This window comes from Talpa occidentalis, unplaced genomic scaffold (assembly GCF_014898055.3).
Source record: "Talpa occidentalis isolate TD23 unplaced genomic scaffold, MPIMG_talOcc4v2.1 talOcc4.2, whole genome shotgun sequence".
In the NCBI taxonomy this organism is placed as follows: Eukaryota; Metazoa; Chordata; class Mammalia; order Eulipotyphla; family Talpidae; genus Talpa; species Talpa occidentalis.
In genome coordinates this window covers 138076046-138090924 of record NW_023602073.1, presented here as the reverse complement: position 1 = coordinate 138090924, position 14879 = coordinate 138076046, and the positions used below count along the sequence as shown (strand labels likewise).

At 42.4% G+C, this 14879-nt stretch overlaps 1 non-coding gene across 1 annotated transcript; it reads left to right on the top strand.

Moving 5' to 3' along the window:
• The first annotated feature begins 13123 nt into the window (after nt 1-13123).
• Nucleotides 13124-13287, top strand: LOC119253650 (U1 spliceosomal RNA). The gene has a single exon (XR_005127180.2). It is a non-coding gene; the product is annotated as a U1 spliceosomal RNA (small nuclear RNA).
• The last annotated feature ends 1592 nt before the right edge of the window (nt 13288-14879 follow it).

Here is a 14879-nt window from a genome sequence, read left to right as displayed (position 1 = left end):
GTAAAGAGAAGTGAAAGCATAAAGAATTATATAGCTTTTTAAAGTCTATAATTATTTTTTTTATAGAGGCATGTTTTTATTTATTTATTTATTTGTTTGTTTGTTTTGTTTATACATGCACTGGGTACAGTCAGAAGCGCGGGAGGGTGAGAGAATTCACCAGAGCCAGAGCGGGGAGCAGAGCAGGCAGAAGGACCGAAGTACACTGCTGAGGGGAGCAGCGGGCGGCAGGAGAGGTCTGCGTGCCATGCGGGACCCTCCTCCAGTGGCCGGGGAGCAGCTGGGGATCGAACTGGCGCTGCAGAGGCTGCGGGCAGCTTCACAACCCAGCGATCAACCGCTGCGCCACTGGGGAGGCCCTATAATTATTTTTAATAGACCTTATTTCTTAGTTTCAGGTTCACAGCAAAATGAGTGGAAGGTGCAAAGATTTCCCATATACCGCTGTCCCCAGATGTATGTGGCTTCCCCTATTACCAACATCTTGTATCAGAGCAGCACATTTATTACAACCAAGGGACCTACATTGATACCTCATTTTCATTCTGCAGTGCATAGTTTTCATTAGAGTTCACTCTTGTTTTTGCACATCTTGAGGTTTTGAACAACTTTATAATAACATTTATCCACTATTACAGTATCATACAGAGTCGTTTTATGCTCTAAAAAGAATCCTCTGTGCTCTTCCTAGTCATCCCTCTCCCTCCATTAAAGTTTAATTTTATTATAAATCCAGCAACTCCTCGTACCAAACACTTCCAGAGCTATGCTCATTTATTCAGTAAATGTTGTGTGAATATTTATCAAGTGCCACACACAGATCTAGCAATAAACAAAGCAACACAAGTTTTGTTCTCTCCTAAATCTTGTGTTGCAGAGGGAGAGGGTGTGAGAGGGTAAGCAAGAACATGAATAACAAATTCAAGAAGGAATTGGTGCTACAGAGAAGATAAAATGGGTGACAACGCTGAGAGTGATGAGGGAGACAGCACAGGATTCCTCCACCATGACTAGTTGGGAGGGGGCATCTGAGCTGGCATCTGAAACATGAGAAAGACCTGGCTCCAGTCATGAAGATATAAGAGGAAGAGTGTTGCAGGGAACAAAAAATAAATTTAATGTTTCCACACAAATAAGTTGGTGCATCTGAGAGACGGAAATAAGCCCTTTGTGCCTGGGGTGCAGTGATGTACTGGAGAAGGGCAGGATGGGGGTGCTGAGAGCAGGTGGGGTCAAAGACTATATAAGTCTTCTGAGGTCGTGGTAAGGTACTAAGGATTTTGTTCCCAAGTGAAATCGGAAGTCATGGGAGGGTTTTTTTTTTTTAAAGATTTATTTATTTATGCATAAAAGAACTGGGGTATAGGCCAGAGGTGCGGGGGGTGAGAGGATTCACCAGAGACAGAGTGGGGAGCAGAACTGGCGGATTGACTGAAATACACTGCTGAGGGGAGCAGCGGGCAAGTCAGGAGAGGTCTGCTGCGCCATGTGGGTAGCTCCCTGGGTGTCTGGTGATTAAACTTGTGCTGCAGCAGCTGTGGACAGCCTCATAGGTTGCATCCTAACCCTTGTGCCACCAGGGAGGCCCAGTCATGGTAGGGTTTTTAAGAGGGCAGTGAATTTTATGAAAATCACTTAAATTGCTTTGTGGAGACTAGAGGCGATACTGTAGAGACAGTAATGAGGAAAAACTGGAAGGTGTATTTCAGAGTCTAGGTGAGTATAGAAAAGACTTGGCTGACGGTGGTTGCAGGAAAGACAGAAGGAAAGGAACAAGGAGATAGAATCAACAGGTCCTAACGATACATCCGAAACAGGGGTCAAGGGAACAATTCAAAGTGGCCACGATGCCCACATTTGCCAGACAGGGATTAGGACAGGGCATTTATTTTGTTTTGTGGGGCAGGCTCAGCAGGATCCATAATCATTTCAGACATTTTTGGAAGTCAGTGTGGTCATAGTGAACTGGCAATCGAGTGCACAAATTTGGTGTTCGAGAGGGAGAGGGGGCAGAAGGTGTAAATCTGGAAGGGAAACGGGAATAAATTGTACTTACAGGTAGGGGATTACGTAAGATCATTTAAATAAGGGAATGTAGGGAAGACAGAGGACCGGGCACTGGGCCCTAGAGGAGGAGACAGGCATAAAACCGGAGAAGGGTGGCAAGTGTGACAGCGAGGTGTCATTTCAGTGGAAAGGACACCAGCCGGATGGAAATGTGTTGAGGGAAAAAAAGGGAGACAGAGTGTAGGGTAAGTGAACTGGCCAAGCTTTTATGCCATTGGCCTCCATGGCTATCACCTGTGGCTTTGAATGCAGAAGGCGCTTGGGAGCGTGGGCTGGGGCACGCATGCCTGACTGGGGGCACCTGGAGTATGGTGTGGGTGTGCGTAAGTGTGCACACCTGGGCCTAAAGTCACTGCTGTAAGGGCAGCGTTACTCAGTGGTGGCAGAACAGCTACAAGGGGTCGAGTGACTACAGAGAGGTCAGAACATGAGGGAACGCCAGGAAAAGGCCAGAGGTAAGAGCATATAGAGATTCGTGGGGTGGCCCAAGTTGCTGTCTCCCTGCTGGCTTGTTTCCCTTGAGTACTATTAAGAAACCTGTGGGGGGACCTGTGGGAGGCTCCCTAGTGGGGTAGGGTTAGGGTTAAAGTCTCAGGACTATCAAGCTATTGCTGGCCACTGCAGCTTGAGTTCTATCCCTAGCCAGGGAGCTAACCCACCTGGCACAACAGACCTCTCCTGTCTTGTCCGCTGCTCCCCTCAGCAGCGTCTTCGGTCCATCTGCCTGTTCTGCTCCCCACTCTGTCTCTGGTGAATCCTCTCACCCCCTATACCTCTGGCCTTATAGGCATAAATAAATAAAAATAAGTCTTTTTTTTAAAAAAAGAAAAGAAAAGAAACCTGTGGGGTTGATTCCAAGAGCTCCAAGTTTCTCTTTTAAGCTGCCAAAACCTACAGTGAACCTACCAGCTTGGGATGGTTGTAAAACACGGAAGCAGCAAATATTTCCTTATGTTTTACTGTGAAGGGAAGCAAAATGAGTTTTAACAGGAGGGCGTGTGAAGTTAAGGGAAAATTAATTTATTTTTACAACAGAGCATGTTTGAACATGTTTGAGCTACCTGAGCACATTTGCTGACATGCTTGGAGCTGAATAAGTTAATGTTTGTGACAAACTGCAAAATCCCAAGGCCTGTTTGTAAAGTCTTCCCTGCCACCCCATCCAGCAGGATGAAATTACTCTCTAGTCTCTACTCTCAGGGGGTGTGCTCAATGATATTTATAACAGTTTATGATGGCAAATTATGGAAATTTCTGCCTCCCAGGTGAATTGTAGCCTCCTTGGGAGAACAGGTATACTTCATTAGCTGTCAACTATGCCAGGCCCTTTATTAAGACATTACATGTGACCTCAGTTCTCTTCACCACAGCCCTTTGTGGGAGACATAATCTCAATTTTGTAGATGAAGAATTTAAGGAGCAAGCAGGCTGAATAACTGCCATAAAAACATTTGGGTGGTGACCAGAGGCAGGGTTGAGATTCATGCTCAGGGCTTCTGCCTTGAGTCACACACTTGCCCTTGCCCTGCCTTGAGTCACACACTTGACCTGTTTCAAGGTCTGTTACCATCCTGGTGCTGCCTTAGTACAGTTGCATATTCTGAAATTTAGTATGGTGAATGAAGAACAGTTTTCCAATTATAAACTTTAAGAACCTGTAATTCAACTACACTCTCATTTTCCTCTTTGATACTATATTCCATTTGTTGACTTAGAATGAATATCCCAGATATTTTCAAACCCATGCTAGTCCCTCCACTGGAATGCTGCTGCTTTTCTTTTCTTTTCTTTTTTTTAAAGATTTATTTATTTTATACAAGAACCGGGGTACAGGCCAGAGGTACGGGAGGGTGAGAGGATTCACCAGAGACAGAGCGGGGAACAGAACAGGCAGACTGATAAAATACACTGCTGAGGGGAGCAGCGGGCGAGACAGGAGAGGTCGCTCACCATGTGGGACCCTCACTGGCCGGCCGGCTGGGATCAAACCTGTGCTTCAGAGGCTGCGGGCAGCTTCACAGTGCAATGCTCAACCGCTTGCACCACCAGGGGAGGCCCTGCTGCTTTTTTTGATCAGAAAAAAGGCAGAAGCATGAGCTGGAGGTCTGTGGAGCTAGTTGGAGAACTAGTCCCAACGGAGAGGAGGAAGCAGAGAAGTTTCTGCTGAGAACGTGAAGGTGGTTTGCTGCAATGAGGCAATGGTACCAAGTCAGAGAATTTCTTTTTCCACCTCACACAAAAGTGATGTTTATTTCCTTTTGTTTGGTGGTTTTCCTTTGCAGTAGTCTTTTGCCAAATGTAGCACATAGTGATGATAACCTCATGCAATTTATTTGCCAGAGAGACTGAGGATTTCATTGTAGGAGCTCTGGTACTATCTTAGTCATCAAATATACTTAGTCCTTAGTCTCATGCAAACTTGATGTGAAAAAACAATTTTGTCCGTTTGCCAGAATGGTGGTTACTGAGTCTAGAGTGAACGTCTGTTGTGACGGCACCTGCTGCTGTGTAAACAATCCCTGGGGCTTTATCCTGCTGCATGAGGCCACTATATGCCATTAAGCTCTGTGTCTATACACCTGAGGTTGCTGGCGTGAGCTGAGATCTTGCTGGACCCTGAGAAATTGCCAGGGGACTCACATGGTTCCGTGCTTACCAAGTGTATCACCAACATTTCTCCATATACTTAAGGAACTACAAAATAATTGCAGTTCTTGAGAACTTTTGTGTAGTTGGGATCCAGGATGTGAATATGCTTAAGTGCCCATTATGGCAGGATTACATTCACCCAGGAAGCATGATTGTTTGCCTATCATGTACTCAGACATTGTGTAAAAATGATGGAAAGTTCAACTAAAAAACCATGTTCTGTCCTACATGAGTTCACACATTAAAGATATTTAATGTAAAATTTGGAAGATGTCTTGATGTACATGGGAAGAAGAGGTAGAAATCCTCAATGCACTGAGAATCCCTGAGAAGCCATTTTGAAAGGGAACAAGAGCGAGTAGACTATGCAGGATGAACAATGCAACAAGTGAGGTGGAGAAGATAGCAGGAAGGGGGTGAGCATTCCAGGAAGACAGTAAGAGTGGGAGAAACAAGAGTGTCTTTGAGGAGCTGATTGTAATTCAATGTGGCTGGAGCACTAGCTGATGGTGGGTTGCCAAGAATCAGAAATGTGAGGCTGGAGTTAAGTAGGCACAGGATAATAAGCTGCCGCCCTGTCTCAGTGAGGAGTATGGACTTGATCCTGAAGGCAATGTAAACTTTCGTGGAAACATGGTATACAGGTCTGCATTCTGAAAACAGTAATTCCAAAAGGAATAAAGGAAATGGGTTTAGAAATGGCCAAAACCAGAGCAAATAGACAGGGAATTTGCTGCCATAACCCAATTCTGAAATTGTGAGGGTCTGCATTTCAGTCTGTTGGAATAGGGACAGAAAAAGAAGACTGTTAAAAATATATTCAGGAGATTCTATCAACAGAGATGATGGGTTAATGTTGCCTGTAAGGAAAAGGGTCTAGTAAGTCCTGGCTCTGTCCTGTGTGAATTGAATGAATGATATTCTCCTTGGGGTTGCTGGTGTGGGGAGGGGAAACAACCAGTTAACCCAGAATGAATTGGGTGAGATATTTATTCCACATGCAAGTGGAGACTGCCAACAGAGAATGTCTAATTTAGATGTCAACACATGCAGTAATTAGAGCTAGTTATTTCAGAAAAAAAATGTAGGGGTGAATCGTTACCGTTTTGTAGGTATTAAATTCTTTGACAACTTGCTCACTACATGACCATACTCTAGACATTTCCAACTTGCCCAATGCCTCCAAAATCTTAATTTCACTTGTCTCTCTTAGCACTGCTTCCTATATTAGTAACTCCCTCCCTCTAATACTAACTCCACCAATGGGTCTGCTCCGCTGGGACCCACATCTGCTATTTTCATTTATCATTTTCTCACTGTCCATTACTCTCCAATGCTCACGAGTCCTTAAATTCATGGTCAATCACTCTGCTCACTTTCTGGCTATCTCTGGCTCCTCTGTACTTAACAAAACAATAACCTTTGCCTATTATCAGTGACTGGAGCTGTACAACTGATTGTGGTTGGGAAAACGTCATGTAACCGCACTGACTAGCATCATTTTTTACTCTCCTGGCCTTAGCTGGAGTAGGTCCTTATCTTTCAGATAAGACTTCCTTATCTCTCATTATACTAGATGGCAATTTTATGTCTTCAATCTCTTCACACCTTTAAGTCCCTACTCGCCCATCCTGTCCTTATTCTCAGGAGGTGAATTTCCTTTCTATTTCACTTTGAAATATGGATAATTTACATGAAAATATCTGTAGAATCCTTCCAGCACACATACTCAGCCTTCTTGTCCATTATCACAAATAAAGTCTCCATCATCCTAAGGAGGAACCCACAGCTGCTTGTCCACTCAAGGATGTCACTGCAGCGGTCGCCCACCTCTCTAATCTCATCAATTTCGTACTTTCTGTGTGATTGTTCCCATCAACACACAGACTGAAATGGTTCTCCATTTAAAAAATAACCTCCTTCACCATCATTTTTGCTCTTTTGGCTGCAAAGCTCCAATTCCTTCTCTTCTGTTTGCTCTTAACGCTTCCACAATCAGGTCTTCAGCCTTTCAACTGTGCTGCTCTTGTCATCGTGTCCAGGAACTGCTCTATGGTCAAACCCATTTCAGAGCTTATTGTTCCTCCTTGTGACCTTGATATGCTCATTGACTCCCTCCTCCTTGATACTTCACTTGACTCATAGTATCCCGGCCTTTCTTGATTTTTCTCCTGTATAGCCGGTTTCTTTCTCTACATTGCCTTTTCTGTTGTCTTGGTATTTGTTTTTTTAAACTTTATCTTTTTAAAAATTTTTAATTTTTTTAAAGATTTATTTATGCATACAAGAACTGGGGTACAGGCCAGAGGTGTTGGGGGGGGGTGAGAGGATTCACCAGAGACAGAGTCGGGGACAGAACAGGCAGAGTGATTGAAATACACTGCTGAGGGGATCAGTGGGCAAGTCAGGAGAGGTCTGCCGCATCGAGTGGGTAGCTCCCTGGCTGCCAGGATTGAACTCGTGCTGCAGTGGCTGTGGACAACTTCATAGGTTGCGTCTTAACCCTTGCACCACCAGCGAGGCCATGTCTTGGTATGTTTGTATGCTATGCCCTAGGACTCAGCTTCAGATCTCTCTCTATTTCCCATCAAAAATCATTTCCTTAGTCATATTACCCTATCACGTAGATTTAACTATTAGTTATATGCTAATGATTCCAAAATTTATAGTTCCAGTCTAGGCCATTCTCCTGAACCCCAGACTTGTAGATTCAATTGCTTGGTAAATGTTTCCACTTCAATGTATAAAGGAAGTTTCTTCACTGTTCTCAAATTGACCTGCCTAACCACACTCCCCATCCTGCCATGACTACCCACACCCTTCCTCATAAACAAAATAATTTATATCTATTTCAGGAGGCTCCCCTACCACCATACGAGGCTCATGTATGTATAGACTCCAGGATAAGAATCCCAGGTAGACATAGAGAGTAGCAAATCAGTGGGCACATGAGCATTTTAGGAGTTACTAGGGAAGGAGCTGTACAGAAAAAAAAATGGATGGTCAGAGATGCAAATAAAGAACCAAATTGAAGAGGCTCCATAAAGATGGGTCTAGGGCTTTCTGAAAGTGCCGCAAAGAAAATAAATCAGGAGGCCATGAGATACCTGCGTAGAGACAACAGGCAGATGCAGCAGACAAAAAGTAAATGGAAGAGAGTGAGCATAGAGAAAGAACAAATGCTATTCAGGACATTGTGATTATGCAAAAAAAAGGAATTGTAAAACATAGTTGAAGAAGTTGCTTTGTTGTAAAGATAGGTAATTGGTGATTGTTTTATATGCTGAAGGGAAAGAATTTTAAAAAATCAGTGAGTGTGGAATTTCAGAGTAGAGATCAGTGCAGCTTGGAGAAGGGAAACTAATCTTGAAAAATATGCCATTTGACTGTGCAAGGATTAAGTCTCAACACATGAGGTAAAGATTTATGTTAAACTGGTTCAGACTGCACCCAGACTAGTTAAAGTTAATATTGTAATCCTGTTCTGCTGCTTAGTAGATATGTGACCTCGGGAGTGATTCTAGGCCCAAATTTCCTCTTCAGGATGCAGCTAACAATAGAATCTCACCTCTGGAAATATTGTGATGATTGACTGGGAAGACTTTGTTTCCTTTGCATGGCAACCCGAGACCTACCTGTCCTTCAAGATGTAGAGAAAATTGGCTTAACCCTTGGTCATTTTTATAATTTACAAAAGCACGAGGGCTTTCTTTAAACCTCTGCGATGCCCTATGAATGTAAGTTCTGGGGTTCCTAAGCTCCCCTCTTCTGCATGCAGCTGAGCTGCCTCTATTCTGCGCTGCACTGAATCCAGTGAGGAGCTCTCTTATTTCTGTGGCTTCTTAAAGATCTTCTAAAAATGTCAAAATATAATTACAAACCAAAATCAAAATATCACTCCATGCAAATCTTCAGGAAGCTGAAGGTGAGACTGTACTATATCAGCAAATTTCAACAACACTGGAGGGATTTGTCAATGACTCTCTTCCTATACTCTCTGGGAGTCTTGAGACTTTCTCTGTGTCATTATTCCTCATTACTTCCCATTACTCCCATCAACTATTCACTTTTGGGAGTCCAGTTTCCATGGTGGGTTATACAGATGACCTTTTTTCCTCTGAAGTCTGGAAGATTCTCAGTGGGGTCTGTTTTTCTCCTAATTACCACCAAGATACTCCTTCACAGGAAGACAATTCTAAGAGGAATTCAGTAGCAACTATTTAAATGATAACGTTTTGGTTATCCTATGGCACTTGCAAAACACTTGAGTAAGCCAATCTAGCTATATCAGTAAAAGAAAAATGAGTGTCCTGTTCTCATCCCAGCCTGGACTCTGGCAGCAATGCTAAAGATTTGGAGCATTACTTGAGTCCATTTTACCTCGTGGTGGTGGACCAGAGTGTGGGTACCCACTCCTCAACTTTCTTCCCACACTCTGGTCATCCTTTCTTTCCAGTTTCCGACTCAGCATCTACTTTCTGGATGTCTGTTGGCATCTCAGAGTAACACCATTTATCTTTCAATAGAGTAGGTCATTCTTTATGCTATGTTATGTCAGTGTTCTGGATTGTTCTCTGGGGTCATAGCATAGGCTAAAGAGGTTGATGGTAGGGGGAACAATGACAAGAATGATTAATTTTTCTTACCTTAGGATAAATATCAGGTATTTTTGATTTCTTCTACTCCAAAGTAACTGTTAACCAATTCCAAACCCAAAAAGCGATTAGAAGACGTACTATGTCATAACCTTTATTTTTGTGAGTTTCACACAATCTGGAGTGATCCCTGGGTAAATGCCATTCTGATTCCATTAAGGTTAAATTTCAAACAGACAGTAAAGGGCAAAGTAAGAGCTGAAAGTAATTACAGAGAACAGTGCACATCTGCTCCACCAGAGTGTCCATCTTGCTGTTGATGCTGAAATGGATTAATCCTTACTCAGAATTGGCTGAGCAGCTTGAATGGTAGGATACTATTAAATGACAAAATGAGCCCATTTTGGAATGAAAGCTAAAAATTAAGGTGTCTAAAATAAATGACCCTAATAACAGTGCAATACTTCTCTGGAATCAGCTGACTTTCTCTTGCTGAGAACACAAAATGCTGACCTTTAGCCTAACCCAAAACTTCTAATGTAAGTAACTGGGATATTGAACAAATGATATATGATTCATTAAATGTAGAAGTTTCACCTTCATGCTTAGTTCACTTTGTAGGAGTAAGTTGTGATTTTAAGGCAATTTACAGTCCTTCAAGCTTTTGGAGAAACACTGAGTTAGTGTTGGTGTCTGGTTTTTGTGTCTATTGATAACAGGGGGCGAACATTTTAGGTGATTTATCTACTGTATTAGCCTTATGGATATCACCATTGAAAGCTTCAATACCTTTTTCTCAATCAAGTGTTCAGAGCTGAATTTTTGGGTCTTGTATTAATAGATCCAGATGTTGGAGCCTAGTCATAGGAGTGCGGAACGTGCTATACTAGAGATACCACCTAATTGAGTTTATGATAATCTCGCACAAGTCTTGAAGACCCATATTTCCGTATAAATACAAGCTGAAACTTTTTAATGTGCATCGTTAAGTGCCTCCCTGACTCTTGGGGATAATACAATATTCTCTGAGTGCTTCCTTGCTTCCTCCCACGGACATTGCGGAACCAAACATATTAATGTCTACCAATCATATAAATTAGGTAGTTTTTTTACAATGACAGAAATAATTTATATCTATTGCCATTTAAATAGTTCTTACATTATAGTTTTGAAGTTCTGCCTGTGATAATGGGTTATAGGAAATAATAATGTCTCTGGGAAAGCTATATCAAGGCAATTCTGTTTATAATAATGGAAGATGGTCCTTGGGGAGCCCCTACACACTGGTGTCCTAGATAGGTACATATTACCACCTGCCCAGGCAACTCTTTCATGCCCCTGCCTGGTGGGACAGGCTGTCTGAAGTCCAGGATCTCAGGATCCAAGGTCTATTGCTTCTCTGACCACACCTCTCCCTCACTGGCTCTGTATACATATGCTTTTATTTGCAGGTGAGAGACTCGCTAGGCAAACATGAGATACTCTTAAGCCACTCTCGTGGCCTCACTGCCCTGCCATGGTGCCGCATGTCTGAATGCTGTTGACCCTTTCCATGCTCTCTGCTTTTCTGTCTTGACCATGACCTCAGAGACCACTCTTGCTTTCTGGTCAGCCCATCACCCTCCCAATTTTATCACTAGGCATTGACTGAGTTCTTATTAATAGTTTCTCTTGGCTTCTAAGTCCTTCATGAGGCAGGGGCAGTTTCTAGTTGGTTCTGTGAAATATTCCATGTAGTTAGACCCTCTCCTGAAATTCTTTCACTGTCCCCAGGACTCTCCTAGGGGACAGTAGCTACAGTGGCTGTCACCACATGATTGGATCTATGATACTTCACCATCAATCTCAGGGACACATGCCTATGTTCAGGTAGGTGAGTTAAAGGGGTCCTGATATGAATCAACACCCTTGCACCTTACAAGTTACTAATAGTGACAGTCATAGTTTTCCCAGAAATTTGGTACCTTCAGGTGATTATCCTATTAGGGAAGGACAGTTATTGCCTGGCTCCATAAGTCTCTACTCCAACTAGCTCCTAATGGCAGACAATCCTTAGACATCTGAGGGCTGGCTCAGAGCCAGTGCCCCATAATCCTTAAAAAGGCTTTGGTATGCCCTCTTCCCCTTCTTCCTATGCATAGTCACGGTGGTAAATGGCTGCAGGTCCTTGGGGAAGGCCAGAAGGAGGATCTACTGCATAAATCTGTGGTGGTATTTTAGGGTCCTCCTAAATAAGAAGCCTGGCTGAAAATTTGGGGGGAGGAGAGCCTGTAAGTTGCAGGGCCTCTATACGATCTCTATTTACCATACCTAGAAATCTGTATGTATATAGACCAGGTAAGATTTAGTAGGCTGCCTATTTATTTCATCCCTGGAGACCCCATGATCACTACCAGGAATGCTTGCAGATCCTGATTATTGCTCCAGTCCACTGGCCCCTCAGTGCCCAGCCCCCTCACTCTGGCTATTAAGTGCTTTCTGCTTTGTAGGATCCCATCTTCCAGTGATGGTAGGAGCTCCTTTTAGGGGCAGCCTCTCTCCTATTGTCACCAGTTGTCAGGAGGCAGTTAGTACAGAGCTTGATACCTGCCAGTGCACCCCAGAAATGCACTTTGGGATGCCTTGGAGAAGGAAACATCCTTTGGGACAGCCTAGGTGCTGTGGTCAGGAGTAGTGACTGGTTCCCCATGATCCACTCACTCTGACACCTTCGTCACCTATGCTCCCAAATTCCTCTCTATCAAGATTTCTCAGACTTGGCACTACTGATATCTTGGGCCAAATAATCCTTTGTAGTGAAGGGCTGGCCTCTCCCCAGGGGGTTTCAGTAGTTCTTCCCTCCCATTTTGGACAATCAAAAATGTCTCCTCGTATTGATAAATGTCTCATGGGGGGAGCGGGGGCAAAACTCTCCCCAGTTGAGAAGTACCGTTTTATAATATAGAAGAAAATTGTGGTGCAATCCAGATTTCAGACAAAGAAAACTGTCCTAGTAAACTGTTGCAAACAACCTGAATGTTCAAGCTAGCACACTGAATTCATATTTTCTAGTACATTTATGTACTGTGAGTTTGACTTAATCCACCATTAAGTTTGTTCTTTTCTGGTCTAGTACCCTTAAACACCATTCTTCCCACACTTTCATAGTTTTCTTGGTATTGGTTGGCAAAATCTTTCAACTATTTCAGGTTATAACCTATCTCTCCTTAGTTGAGAATGGTTCTCAAGCTGAGGCTTGCAGGGTAACTCCGGTTATGGAGTCCAGGTGACATGGAGGGCTGGCACAGCTCTTGAGAAATGTCAGTCCACTTTGCAACTTACCTGATTTAATATAAGAAATTATATATGTAAGAGATTTGTGCATTTTTATTATAATTTCACCTATTAGCTGCTTAAGGAGGGCCCAGATACTCTCTGCAGGGTTTGCAGCAAGCATGGGCCTTTCCGGTTTCTGACCTGCTCCTTCTGACCATGTTGCACAAAATTGGCACAAGTGAGTAGGCCAGTCTGAAACAAGATCAGAAATGCTTGATCGGGGAGGTCTCCTTGACATAATCAAAGCTAATCAGATCCACAGTCTACCAGCTGGAGCTTGGGCAGGGCCCACAGGTGCTCACTGCCAGTGAAGAATTTGTGTGTAAAACCCCAGTTAATAGGTTGACTTATTCCCCACCTCCCGGAACTAATACATTTTTATTCAATCTTCTTTTTACTAAAGGTCTCAACCTACGTATTTACCATTGCTTTTTCATTGCATTAACAAATTTTATTTATGTCTCAATGCCATGGGTAGAACTGGAGTTGGTGATGCAAAATAAACCAGAACAGGGGAGATACCAAGGTCACCAAGTTGGTTTTCCCCAGTGAGGATCATCCATTGCTCTCCGGATGTGCTGACCCCTGCAGTTTCCCCAAATGTTGGAAACTCACTGCATAATTTGTGGTAGCAGGGGATTGTGTTTGCACTCTAGACTGAAATGAAAACTAACAAACAAACCAAAATAAGCCAGAAGGAGAAATACAAACACTGGATGATTTCACTCATATGGACTATAGAGAAGCAAAACAAAGGGTCAGACAAAACCAAGCCACAAAAACCCCAGAGCTCCCAGAGGTGGGGTGGAGTGAGCCAAGTATGGAGGGTGCAATAGACTTTGGTGAAAAACTATGGGTGCCTCGGTGGTAGCTGTGTTGTGTATCTGAAGAGGTGTGAACCTATATCTCTGAATCATATGCTGTGTTATAAATAAACTTTACCTCGATAAAAAAGCAATACAATTAAAAAACAAGGGCCTCCCTGGTGGCAGAAGGGGTTAAGTCTCAGCACAATCAAACTATCAGCAGCCACCACAGCACGAGTTCAATCCTGGCCAGGGAGCTGACCCACATGGTGCAGCAGACCTCTCCTGTCTCGCCTGCTGCTCCCCTCAGCAGAGTATTTCAGTAGATCCACCGGCTCTGCTCCCCACTCTGTCTCTGGTGAATCCTCTCACCTCCCCACCACCATGCACCTCTGGCTTACACCCCAGCTCTTGTATGCATAATAAATAAAATAAATCTTAAAAAGAAAACCTTAAACACTTCAGCAACACAAAATGGGAGAAAGAAAATAGGTGAGAAAAAATTGGCACCATCTTGAAAATTATTGAATCTGGAATGAATATTTGGTGTTTATACTATTTCCTTTTGTTTATGATAACTTTTTACATTAAAATTTTATAAAAGTAAATGTTTTATATAGTGGGTATATAGTGGGTAAAAGGGCATCATACTTTTACATGGTTTAAAAAAATAATATATATGCATGCGTATGTAAATATATTCATACATGTATGAATATATACATATGTAATCATATACATCTGTGTGTGTAACACACTTACCTGTATCCATCTATTGATGAAGCTCATGGTAAAACGTTTACAGCTGTTCTTACAACTCTTCTACAAGTGTGAAATTATTTCAAAATAAATATTGCAAAAGCAAATACTAAATGGATCAGAATAAAAGACTTCCACTCTATATTTTTCCTTCAAACACATTTGTATAATTTGAATGATAGCACTTAATAATTGTAATAGAAAAAACAGCCTACAAATTAGAATTTTTATTTCTAAATTATGTGGTATGATATGGTTATGGGAGCAGTACCAAAATAATTTAAATGAGATGTGGCAAAACTAGAGCAAAAATTAATTATCCTTTCTTTCAGAAAAGGTGCTTTGCAAGCTAATTAAGCATTCAAACTCTTTAAATGCATATTTGTAAAGATATTAACATGAATCTGCATTAAATTATTGTTCAACTCAATATAATTATTCAGTGAAAGTCTGAAGATCTCAATATATTAATTCTCTTATTGATTTGCACAATCAATTTGTATCAACATATATGCTAATAGTGGTGGGTCTTGTAGGGTTCATTGACTTTTATTAAGCACTTCCAATTTGCTAAGTGCTACATACATGATAAGAGACATTTGCTGTTTATTTTCAAGGTGCTTTTCTAAGACTGAATAATAAAGACAGCTTGTGCAGAGCTGGCACTGTGCCAGGTCTTAATAAGGCA